This window comes from Hipposideros armiger, unplaced genomic scaffold, assembly GCF_001890085.2.
Source record: "Hipposideros armiger isolate ML-2016 unplaced genomic scaffold, ASM189008v1 scaffold_1094, whole genome shotgun sequence".
Lineage (NCBI taxonomy): Eukaryota > Metazoa > Chordata > Mammalia > Chiroptera > Hipposideridae > Hipposideros > Hipposideros armiger.
The window spans coordinates 510,252-523,708 of NW_017732444.1; the positions used below are offsets into that span (position 1 = coordinate 510,252).

Below are 13,457 nucleotides of genomic sequence, written 5' to 3' on the forward strand. Positions count from 1 at the left end.
GCCCTGAAAGAATTTTTTAAAAGACCCTTACATATGCTGACAAAAAAAAGAGACTCACTTCAGATAGAAAGACACACAAAGACTGAAAGTAAAGGGATGGAAAAAGATATTTCATGAAAATGAAAAAAAGAAAAAAAAAAGCTGTAGTAACAATACTTATACTAGACAAAATAGACTTTAAAACAAAGGCTATATATAACAAGAGACAAAGAAGGACCCAGTAATCCCACTTCTAGGTATATATCTGAAGAAACCCAAAATGCTACTTTGAAGGGTCATGTGCGTCCATGTGTTCCTTGCAGCATTATTTACAATGGCCGAGCTATGGAGGCAACCTGGGTGTCCATCAATGGATGAATGGACAAAGAAGAGGTGGTACATATATACAATGGAATATACTCAGCCATTAAATCTTGCCATCTGCAAGAACGTGGATGGACCTAAAGGGTATTGTGCTGAGTGGAGCAAGTCAGGCAGAGAAAGACAAATGCCATATGATTTCACTTATATGTGGGATTTAAAGAACAAATCAACAAACAAAACTCATAGATGCAAAAAACATTTTGATGGTTGCCATATGGGAAGGAGTTGGGGGGAATGTGCGAAAAAAGTGAAGGGATTAAGAAGTAAAAATTGGGAGTTACAAAATAGTCGTGTGGGTGTAAAGTACAGCATAGGGAATATAGTCAATAATATTGTAATATCTATATATGGTATCAGTTGGGTACCAGATTTATGAGGGTCACTTTATAAGTTATATAAATGTTTAATCACAATGCTGTACACTTGAAACTAATATAATAATGTATGTCAACTGTAATTAAAAAAATTAAAAAGTTATTTTAAAAAAAGAATCAGAATGTTTTTGGACTTTTCTATCACAACACTGGAAAGTAGAACACAGTGGAATATTGCCTTCAAAATTCTGAAGATGTTATTTTCAACTTAGATTTTTGTTTTTTTTAATTCCCAGCCCAACCATTAATTAAGTAAAAAGTTATAATAAAGGAAGTTTGACTTGCAAGGTCTCAAAAAATTTACCCCTTGTATACTTTTCTCAAGAAATAACTGGGAGATATGTTCCACCCCAACAGGAAAGAAGAAGAATTTGAAGTCAGGGCCCAGAAAGAAGATGAAGAGAATCCCCATGAAGAAATTAATGGACCTCCTGAGAAAGTGCTGCAGCAGGTCTGGAGTGTAGGCTGGAGAAGGTCTCAACTGTAAAAGGTCTAAAGGCTCTGGAAGAACGTTTTTCAAGATGATAAAACTGACAACAAAATTGAAACATTTTGAAAGGAGAGTTAAATAATGACACTTTGAATTTGAACTGGTGATAAGAACATAGAAAACTAAGCAAATAAAAAAGGTTATTCCCAAGGAAAATTAAAAATTGTGTAAGAAAGAAAAAATAATCTAGATTTACTACATGGCTCGGCTCTCAATATCACTACATAATCACAATAAAGCAAGCACTGATTTTTGAACTAAGCAAAGTTATGATGTAACCAATCCATACTCTGATGTCAGGAAAGGTAAAGGGATGGGAAGAGTATATGTGTGTGCTGTGGGAAGAGGAAAGGATGAGAGTTGAATCCTCATTCTCTCTAAGGGGAAGGCAGTAGATACTGCTTAAAACTGAAGGATCAAGAAGTAGCGTAATGGTAGCATTTTATTTTTTAAAAAAAGAGTTAATGTCATAAAATGAGCAAAAGGAGTTATAAGCAGTCGTCTGATAGGGGAAGAGGAGCAGGGGGCTGCTGTTTTTCACAAGTCTTCTAGAACTACTTGACTCTTTAAAATGTGTGTGTGAATCACCTCGCTAAAAATAGAAACCAAATTAAAAAAAGGGTAAATGGAAATTGAAGAAGCGAAGGTGGCATGCATAGACAAATGTTTTGAGATATTTGGTTCTAAAAGCGAATAGAAAGGTGAATTAGGGTAGCTTGGGTCAAGGGTGGGTCTTTTAAAGATGGGAAATAGAGCACATTTGGGATGAGAATTGTCTACCTGGTGCAGCAGAGGGAGGATTCCCAAGGGAGCAAAGTCCTTGAGGGGATTAGAGGAGGGATCCAAAACCCACAAGGTGAGGATGGACTTTGATATTGGGAGAAGCACCTCCTTCCCTGAAACAAGAGGGAAGAAAAAGATAGGAGGCCGGCTGAGTGGCGCATTGGTTAAGAACTGGCTTGGGACGTTAGAGGGCCCTGGTTCGGATCCCACATATGAGTGCCAGTGACACTGCCCTCCACAGCTAAGATGCTGAACAACAGCTTGATCTGGGGCTGGGCTGCTGTGGGTCACCTGCGACGGCGTAGGCTGCAGTCCCCTGCTGCAGTGGGCTGCCATAAGCTACCATGTGTAGCCAGCAGCCAGCGTGAGCAGCCAGCAGCCACAGTGAGCAGCAGTCCAGAGACCGGCGACTGATCTGCTTCAATCGGGAAGAGCGCAATGATGGTGCCAGCTTGGGCCAGTGAAGCAACGTCCTCTACAACTAGACTGAAGAACAAAACTACAGCAACTTCTCTGTTCCCCTTCCCCCAATTCCCCAGTGCTATTCCCTCCCCCAATTTCCCAATAAAATCTTTTTAAAAAAAAAAGAAAAAAAAAAAAGATAGGTGCAGACACAAACAGAAGTGTAGGGTTTGTCATGACCCTTCTGCTTATCTTACCAGGCCTCAACAAGACATGCAGAACAGAACACAATGCAATACGCTGGCAATTGCATGAGAAATAACACACAGACTACAACCCGGCACATTCCTTCTACCCTCCTATGGTGGGTGTGGAATGCAAATTGCCTTTGCTTGATAAATCACTCTCCCACAATAGATGTATTCCTCTTTTATCTTGCAGAGAAGTAAGAACATCTACATTTGAAAACAAAGAGACTTCTGGTAACATATTGGATTCAATATTCTGGTAGACCCTCTCCTGCTGAAAACAACTACCTCCCAGACAAAATGTATTGGGTTGTCGGAAAAGTCATGACATATTTTGTCTATGTTTTTCAAAGGTCATTTATTTATGTAAAGAACAAAGATCAATCAATGATATATTACCCATTTTGTTCAATAACCTTTTGCCATCTTTCAGTGAGCTTCATAATTTCTTGTTCATAGAAGGACCTATCTTTATTTGCAAAAAACTGAACAAGGTGCTGAGTTACAGCATCATCTTAATTAAACATTATACCACACAAGGAGTTTTGAAGAGAGCGAAACAAGTGGAAGTCTGATGGCGCAAGGTCAGGCGAGTGTGGTGGGTGTGGCAACACATCCCATCCAAGCTCAAATAATTTTTGAAGGGTGATCAAACTTGTGTGTTGTCTCATGTTGTCGCGATGGAGCACAACTCCTTTACAATTAACAAGCTCTGGACGTTTCTGGATGATGGATTTATTCAAACTGTCCAATTGCCAACAGTACACATTCGAATTGATTGGTTCCTTGATAGGAACTCAAAAAACACGACACCTTTAAAATCCCACCACACTGAGAGCATAACCTTCCTCTGATGAACATCTGGTTTTGATGTCATTTGAGGCAAATCATCACGTCGGGACCAAGACCGTTTGTGAACCACATTGTGTTGTAAACAACCCACTTCTCATCACCAGTTATCAGTCGCTTCAAAAAAGGATCGTTTTCCTTATGTTTAGTGAGCATATTGTACATGTTTATATGCGCCGTCAAATGAACTTTTTTGAGTTCACGCGGAACCCAAATATCGAGCTTGCTTACATATCCCAGCTTCTTCAAGTGGTCATGAACACTTGAATGATGGATGGTCAATGTTTCTGCAATCTCTCATTTCATGTAACGTGGGTTTGACTCAATCAATGCATTTATTTTGTCGTCATCAACCTCGGTGGGCCTCTCTGACCGAGGAGCATCATTGAGATCAAAATCACCAGCACGAAATTTCGTGAACCATCGTTGGTACTGACCTTCTTGTAGAGCATTGTCACCATAAACTTTATGCAACTTTTCACAAGCTTGACACGCATTCTTCCCTTTATGGAAGTAAAACAATAAAATATGGCAAAAATGCACTGTTTGGTCTTCCATCTTCAAGTTGTTGTAAAATCTCCAAAACTCAACCAAGTCACTCAGTTTTTTTTTTATAATGAACCTAGAACTGTCAGCTGTGAAATGACATAGCAACAACATAGATGCGAATGACTCTAGTACTTCCAAAAATGAACTAGTGCCATCTGTCACAAACATGCGTCATGACTTTTCTGACAACCCAACACTTACTGATACAATCTTGGGAGTATAGGAAATAGGGAAGATTATCAAAGGACCCCTGCCCACAAAAAGGAGCAAATTATAAGTGGTAATAGAGCTGGAAGCAGTGATCAAACAGGGAGGGACAGAAGTGCTCTGGCAGCAATGGCAAAACCCAGATACCCTTGGACCAGCAGCAAGGAGGGAGAGCCCAACCTTCGACCCTTCCATTAAGCCAGAACTCTGGAAAAGGTCTAAGTGGTTCCTAGTTGGCAGTGCCCCTGGCTCTTGGCAGAAGCAGATGCATATCATCCCTGAAGGAGGCACCCTCAATTTTAGCTTGGAAGGTTCCCACAGATGAAGATCTAACGAACATGACCACACACTCAGAGATCAGCAGGCCCAGGAGGACAACGCCACTATGAGTGAGTCAGCAGAAAAGATAAGAAAAGGAGATAAAAACCTATGTGTTGCTTTCCCATATCTGGCCTTTGGAACACGCATACCACCATCATCTGAGTGCTTACTAAAATGCTCATTGCTGGGTCCCATTCCAGACCTACTGAGCCTGGCCCTGACGGTTGAACCCGGGAACCTGTATTAACACTTGGTCCCCACAAAGAAAACTGGACTCACAGACCCAGCTTTCTTTTCCACAATCACATTCCTGTAGCTTTTAGTGTCCACTCATCGTGATAGGAACACAGCAGGCCCGTCTGTAGAAGGCTAAAGCAAAACTAAGAAAATAGCTTAAAAGATAGCACCCCCTAGTGCCGGCCAGACATAGAAACTGAGTCGGCTACGGTGCTGTTGGTCTCCTGTCAGAACACAGCATGGCCTTGGTCTTTCCAGCCCCTGAGCCCTGGCGCCATTGCTGTACTGGATTCCTGGCCACACTTCAGTGACTGTAATGCACAAAATACTGTGACTGAAGATGACAAACGGGGGTTATAATAATAACTAATATCATAAAGCTTCTGTTAGACTGTGTCCACCAGGAATTTGGGAGTGTTCAGTCCATGGGTGGGCTGTCAGGGTGGGCTGTCAGGACTCTTTGCAGAAGGGCCAAGGTGTGGCTGGAGAAAAAGCTCGCTCTAAAAGAACACAGGCTGAGTCCAAGGACAATGAGCACATTTCAAATAGAAGAGCTGATTTTGAGCACAGCAGAGGCTGATCGTAATTTTCTTGGCCCACTCCCCACAGCCTTTATCCTACAAAGAATATTGGACTCCCCAAAAGACTAGAAACACAAAGATTGCACTGCTTTGAAGTTTTGTAGTTTAAGGAGCATGGGACAGGCTGAGAGGGAAATAGAAAATGCCTTGTGGAAAAATTGGCAATGACAACAAAACCCTACTGTGTGCCAGGCAGGGCAGAGTGTTACAACAGTCCTACCTGGCAGGGATGGCTGTTACTATTTTACAGATGAAATGAGAAAACTGAGTTCAAAAAAGAAAAATTTTTTAAAGAAAACTGAGTTCAGAGAGGTTCAGTAATTTGTTTGACGTTACACAGCAGTCAATGATAGAGCCCAACTTGAGCTCAAGACTGCTCAACTTTATAGGCCGTGTTCTTGAGATTTTTTTTTCTGATTTGATTAAGTAGGTTATTTAATTTCACAGTCTAAGATTTAGAAAAGTTATTACAGGATATTTCGTGAAAACCCCTTGTTTCACCACTGCTGCCAGACGCGCAGCTCCCCTTCTCATAGACACCCAGTGTCATTAGGTCACATGTGATATTCCAGAGATAGTTTATGAATTTCCGTTTGCTACACAAGTAGTAGATTATACACACTGTTCTGAGCCTCACACTGTTCACAAGTCCGTACATAAAGAGCGTCCTTGTTCTGTTTTCCTGTGTAGGATTTCATTGTTGGGTGGATGCTATGATCCTGTTACCGGTCCCGGGTCAACAGACTTAACCACGTTTCCATTCTTCGAGTAGCCCATGTGCGTGATTCTGAGCAAACTCCCCTCTCTCCAGAGAGATCCAGGCACTCTCTTTTGAGAATTAGGCTCCTCTAAGCTGCTAGACACAGCAACACTCTCAGGTTACCTCGAGCTGTGGGAGTGTATTGTGAAGGCACAAAAGAAAGGAAGCTGGAAACAGCTGGAGAGAGCAGGAGGCAGAGCAGCTCCGCCCTAGCACCAGGCACCTTTGCCCCCATTGCCGAGAAGTGCACCTTGAGCTATCCTCACTATGTCACGAAGGCTCCCACCCTTATCAGTTATTGGGCTTCCTCTGGTGCACCTGAGTCCAAACTTCCATACAGGAGAGGGGCAGGGTCTCCAGCGCATGGTCTCCTGGGCAGGCTGTCCTGGGAGCAGGGCCCACCCTTAGTCCCACCAGGTGTAGCCAGGGTAGTGGGGTCAAACAGGTGAGAATGGAAGGCCTTGTGCATAAGGGCTTCTTTCCTCAGAAGAGGCTTAGAGCAAAGGGTAAAAGACAAGTGGTCCTTCCTTATCCATGGTTTCGCTTTCCGTGGTTTAAGTTACCCGCTGTCAACCGGTCAGAAAATATTAAATGAAAAATTCCTTTGAAAAATAAATTTTAAAAAAAATTCCAGAAATAATTCTCATGGTTTATTTTTTATTATTAGTTTCAGGTGTAGAAAACAATGCAATAGTTATCCTTTTCACCCCTCACAAAGTAACAACCCCTCCCCCCATCCACGTCCCTCCCACCGCTGATATCATGCTTATCTATTACAATTCCATTGACTCCATTCCCACACTCTGCTCCACATCCCGTGACAATATGTATATATAATTATAGTTGACATACAATATTATTCAACATCAGCTTCAGAAATACAGTGCGGTGGTCAGGCCTCTACACCATCTATAAAGTGGTCTCTCTAACAAGGCATGAGTCCAACTGGCCCCCTAAAAAATATTTACTACATTGTTAATTATATTCCCCAGACTGTCTTTTCTATCCCTGAGGCCATATTGTAGTTACCAATTTGTACTGTCTCGTCCCTTCCCCTTCTCCTTCATCCCCACCCCCTCCCAACTAGCAACCCTCAGTTTTTCCTCTGTGTCTCTGAATAATTCTCAAGGTTTAAATTGCATGCTGTTCTGAGGAGCATGATGAAATCTCATGCCTTCCCACTCTGTCCTGCCTGGGACATGAATTACCTCTTTGTCCAATGTCTCCAAGCTGTAGGCGCTCCCTGCCCATCACTTAGTAGCCGTCTTAGGTATCAGATTGACTGTCATGTGCTTGTGTTCAAGTCACCCTTATTTTACTTAATAATGGTCCCAAAGTGCAAGAGCAGTGATGCTGGCAATTCGGATATGCCAGAGAGAAACCGGTAAGTACATGTACATATAGGAAAAAGCATAGTATATATAGGGGTCTATACTATCCAGTTTCAGGCATCCACTGGAGGTCTTGGAACTTATCCCCTCCCCACTCCCCCTCCTCACCCCCCATCCACCCACCTTCCTTGTGGATAAAGGGGAACTGTGAACTCCTTTTCTCTTCCTCCTGCCCAGGAATCCCAGAACTGCCCAGAAGGAATTAGAATGGCTAAGCAAGTAAAGCCGTAGTCACAGAGTCCCTGTTAAAGTTGCCTTGTTTCCAGGCCCAGGCTGATTCAGTCTGGAGACAAACGGTCTCATGCAACCACTTATAAGCCTTTCTAGCTTAAGAAATAATTTCACATACTTTAGCTCATCAAAGTCTCTTGAAGTAGGCATTATCGGTAGCATTCCCATTTTACAGATGAGAAAACAGAGGCTTAGAGAGATTATACAGATCACCCAGGATCACTCAGTCATTGATTGATGAAGCTGAGACTCAAACCTAGGTCTTCTGAGCCCAGTCTGCGCCTGCCGATTCTTCATTATTACAAGCCTTTTTGTAGGTTCCTCTGCCCCTGCCCAGCTCCCGAATGCTGATACTCCCAAGGTTTTCTCTTAGGCCCTCCATTCCTCTCCTTATCCATACTCTCCCTGGTTGTTCTCATTTACTTCTTTGCCTTTGTCTAATTCCAAAAGGCTGATGGCCCCCATTTTCTCGCTCCAGCCCAGACCTTTCTCATGAGTTCCACACCCGTATATCTAATATCCTATTGGATACCTCCACATGGCTGCCCAAGTCATCTGAAGTGCAACGTTTCTAAAATGAAATTCACCATCTTTCTCCTTAAACTACATCTCCTTCTCTATCTCAGCAGATATAGCTCTTCCCCCCTTTTTTGAATGTATTTAAAATGCTTTATTAATTATTAAATTGATTATATAGAAAATGTATTGATACAGTAACCCATCATCAAATATAATACTAAGGTGGAATACGAGGTCTGACAATTAAGTTCGCAAACTTGCCACAGTGCCCTTACATTGGCAGCACTGTACAAACAGCTCGGTAAGGTTTCATAACCTTGGTATATCAATATCTCACAGTTCTGTTCGTGTCCACGTGTGGCTGTGACTTGCTAAGTGGCATTCATTATTGTTGTTGTGTGTTTTTGTGTGCCAACAGGAAAATGTCTGAGCTTGAATTAGAGCAATGAACAAACATTAAATTTCTTGTTAAACTTGGCAAGAGTGAAAGTGAAATTAGGGACATGTTAGTCCAAGTTTATGGGGATAATGTCATGAAGAAAATGGCAGTGTACAAATGGATTAAACATTTTCTGAGAGGAGAGAATGTGTCACTGGTGAAGAGAGGTCAGGGCAGCCAGTAACGAACAGAACTGAAGAAAACATTGCAAAAATTCATCAAATTGTATGTCAAAATTGTTGGCTGACTGTGAGAAGCATAGCAGACCAAGTAAATGTCGACAGAGAAATAGTTAGGAAAATCTTAACTGGAAATCTTGGCTTGAGAAAGATGTGTGCAAAAATGGTCCCAAAGGAGCTCACCAATGAACAAAAGCAAAGGAGAGTCAAAAGTTGCCAAGTCCCTTTGGAGAGGCAAGACGATGTTTTGGGCCATGTTAACTGGTGATAAAACATGGGTGTACCAATACGACCCAGAAACAAAGAGTCGTAGTGCACAATGGAAGTCAGCCAATTCTATACGACCAAAAAAGTTCCGTCAGTCCAAATCAAGAGTCAAAATGATGTTGCTAAACTTTTTTGATATCAGAGGGATTATTCGTTATGAATTTGTACCAACTGGACAGTTAACCAAATTTACTATTTAGAAGTGCTGAAAAGGCTACATAAAAAGTTAGATGAAAACAACCTGAACTTTTCACCAACAATTCATAGCTCTTGCATCACAACAATGCACCAGCTCACACGGCACTGTCTGTGAGGGAGTTTTTAGCCAGTGAACAAATAACTATTGGAACACCCTCACTGCTCACCTGATCTGGCTCCCAATGACTTCTTTCTCCACCTGAAGAGAAAGGAAATATTGAAAGGAAGACATCTTGATGACATTCAGACATCACGGGTAATATGATGACAGCTCTGATGGCCATTCCAGAAAATGAGTTCCAAAATTGAAGGGTGGACTAGGTGTGGGCATCGGTAATAGCTTCCCAAGGGGAGTATTTCAAAGGTGACCATAGTGATATTCAGCAATGAGATATGTAGCACTTTTTCTAGGATGAGTTCGTGAACCTAATTGTCAGAACTCATAGCTCTATTAAAGCTGTTTAGACACTCTTTGGAAAGCTCCAATGCCATTTTTTAATAAATCAGGAAATGTATGTATTGGGTTTTTGGTGAAGTGACTGAGAGTGTGTGTGTGTGTGTGTGTGCACACGTGTGTGTGTGCATGCGTGTGTGTGTGTGTGTGTGTGTGTGTGTTTTAATTCTGGCTATTTCCTGCAGCTCTTCCCCTTCTTAAGCACAGACCATATGCCGGTCACCTTACACCTGCAAGATAGGTGGTATTATCACCCCATTTTATAGATGAAGAAACCAAGGCTCAGAGATGCTAACTTACTGGTATAAGACCATAGTGCTATGTAGTTGACAGAGCCAGAATTCCAAATGAGGTCTAGTCTGTATTGTTTCCATTATCTGGTAGGGCCACTGTAGGGCCACAGCTGTTCACTCTGTCGAACAAGCCAGAAGTCATGGGCGATCCTTGACTCCACCCACCCCACACCTCAGTTTCTCACACCCACAGCTCCTCCAGAGCTAAGTCAATCAATTCTACCACCTAGACGCTCCGCGCATCGTACCTCCTCCCAGTCTATGGCCCTTCCCTTAGTTCAGCCCCTAAATTGTTTCTCCCTCATTACTGAAATAGCTTCCTAACTAGTTTCTTTGTCTCTAGCAACAATCCCCACTCCAAATTCTCTCTCCTGTGAATGAACTTTCTAAAATACACCTCATCATTGCACTCCCCCAGTGAAGAACCCCCAGAGGCTTCCTATTCCCTAGAGGATGAAATCCCAACTCCTTGTTCCTGCCACTGCCTGTCGGTCCAGGTGCTTGCTTGCTGGGTCTCTGCAAATGCCCATGGCATAATTAATAAAAAAGGGCTCCTCTCTTGGAGGTTTCCACTAACTAAGCCAATTTGCATATACTCTGTTGGCACATTCCCCTTATCCAGGCCATCTCAACCGGATTCCAATGCACTACAGAGCGATGCCTGGGTGAGAGCCATTCATACGCAAAACAGACAAAGGCTGATTGATGCAGGAGCTATGGACAAGTCTACAGTAATTCATCTTGCTATTGTTTACCCAATAGATTGTATTCATATTATCTTTGGTACCATGTAATTTGATTTTATGACAGTGAAGCCAATTAGACTCAGGGTGGCAGCATGTAAGTGTTTCTGAATGATTTATTACTCCACACCTTATAGAAAAGTGCTGCGCATAAACTCTTCAAAACTGTCCAACAGAGAGAGCATAACCTGTGCTCTGCAGACAAAGGATCCTGGTGTTAGATGCACATTAACATATTACAGGCTCAGAGAAAATCAGCAATGCAAAAGGAGAGTGATTTTGTTCTCAGGAATTTTGTTTTCTTTCTGCATATCTATCTAGTAACATTTTCTGAAAGAGTTTTCCCTCAACAGATGTTTGGTGGAGCACTGGAATAAAGCACAGGGGCCCTAGTGGCTTCTGGAATTTCACCCACTCTGAAGTCAAGCTCAGACCTGCCACTCTGCCTGAAACATCTTTGGTTAACTCCAACCAGTCTTTCAAGGTCTGGTTCAGGTGTCACTTCCTCTTAGAAGCCATCAGACAGACAGACAGATAGACACACACACATGCATATACTCACAACATGTAATCGTATATGATTCCATAACACCCCTCTCTGATAATACCTCACTATATTTTCTATTGGTTGATAAAAAATTCAGCTCAGGCTGACAAGAGCCAAAGGAGAACTTGTAGGCTCAGGCACTAGAGACATGTTGCTGCAACACCTCCAGCCTTATTTTCTCCCAAATTCAAGTTCATCAGGAAAGCTGGCACTCAGTTCCCTCAGCAGGCCCATCTCACGGTCACATGCCTAATCACTGTAGTACATGAGTACAGGATTGTTAATACCTGTGGCCTTGACCACTGCAGTTGGGAGGAGGCAGCCTCTCAGGTAAGTTTTCAAAAGAGAAACTTGGGGTGTGGTTACAGGATGGTCCCAAATCATCACAGTGCATAGCCCAGAGCAAACATAGCCAACATCTGTTTACTTACCTATCTCCCCAGGAAGACTGTGAACCCCCTGGAGGGGGACCAGGTCTCTAATTTCCATACTCAGCCCCTAGCACCTTATCTGGCATACCTTATTTGGAACAAATAAATGAGAATACAAAATGTTCAAAGCAAGACTCTCATTTTGAAAGAGTTTATGTCCTAGCCCAAGAGTTAGTATTAATAGAGTAAACATCAATTAACTACACAATTTAACACAATACAAGTGCCAAATAGGCATTCAAAGAAGGGGAGGTTGGAATTCAAAGGAATTCAAAGAAGGGACAGTTGAGGAAGGGGACGAAAGAAGCCTGCAGCCACCACCCTACTCTAAGCCCTCATGTCGCAGGAGGAGCAGAAGGAGTCCTACAAACTGCCCCCTCTTGAGGACTGCGTCCAGTGACTGGCCGACTCCTGCTAAACTCCCGGGAACCAGGCCTTGCCAACCTGAGTCCTTGGCATTCTTGGCTTTAACATCTGAAACCCTTGGCTTTTTCTTTACTTGCCCTATCTCTGTCTTCTTTCCTTCCCAACCCCTGAGCAGCTGGGGTCCTCGGCTGGGGCCTTACCTCCCTCTGTTCAGCCTTCCCTGTGTCAGTGTGTGGCTGACTCGCTGGACCCAGGACCCACATCCTGGCCAGATACAGCTCTTCCTCATCTGACTTTCACTGCTGGTTTTAATAACGTCTCTTCTTTTATTTATTTATTTTTCCTAACTGAGCATTTGAATGATGTTAAGGTCAATTAAGTCCTGCCCTTAGAAGCATGCTGGTGGTGGCAGCAGTAACACCTCTGCCAGGGGAACACCCAGCCAGGCTTGCTGATCGCACAGAATAAGAGCTGCAGACACAGCTGGGAAGTTTTCCTCACCCTGGTAGGCCATTTCCACCCCCTTTGATTTTGCCACTGGAATTTGAACAAGTTTGGCTTTAAAGGGAAGGTCTTTAACTTGTGGGATTGAGACAACAATCCTGCTGGGCAGAACTTGGCAGAAGTGAGGAGAGAGAGCTGGCAATGAGCAAAGACCTTTCAGTGGCTCCTCATTACCCATGGGACAAAATGCATGCTCTGTAATGACCACCAAAGCCCTGTCTGCAACATCCGGGCCAGGTTCATCTCTCAAAACAACTTAACTTGCCCTTCACCCTCCTGGACCTCAGAGCTTCTCCTGACCCCCAAATATACCATCCTATGCCCTTGTACACGCTGCTCCTCCTCCTATTCGTCTGGTTAACTGTTATCCTCTAAGCCTCCACTCCACTGTCACCTCTTGCAGGAAGCCTTCATGATCTCTCTGCCTACTGAGGAGTAAGTGTTTCCATAATTGTATACTTCTTTTAATCCTATGAACTAACTGAAGGTAAGAGATATCCATCCCTAGCATTTAATGCAGGGCGTGGAATGTTGCGGACATACAAGTTTTGAATGACAGTGAATGAATAAATTTGTACGCGAATGAATGTTTACCACTGGCGCCGCAACTTCCTCTGAATACCTTTCCTTCTGAGTGTCTGTTCCACATTTTCACTGTTTTCTTTCTTTCCTTTTTCTTCCTCCCTCTCTCATCTCTTCCCTCCCTCCTTTCCTTCCTTCCTTCCTTCCTT

At 43.0% G+C, this 13,457-nt stretch overlaps 1 pseudogene; it reads left to right on the forward strand.

Annotated features, from left to right (window-relative positions):
• The first annotated feature begins 1,077 nt into the window (after nucleotides 1-1,077).
• Nucleotides 1,078-13,457, forward strand: part of LOC109376294 (60S ribosomal protein L4-like) — a 14,457-nt pseudogene continuing 2,077 nt past the window's right edge.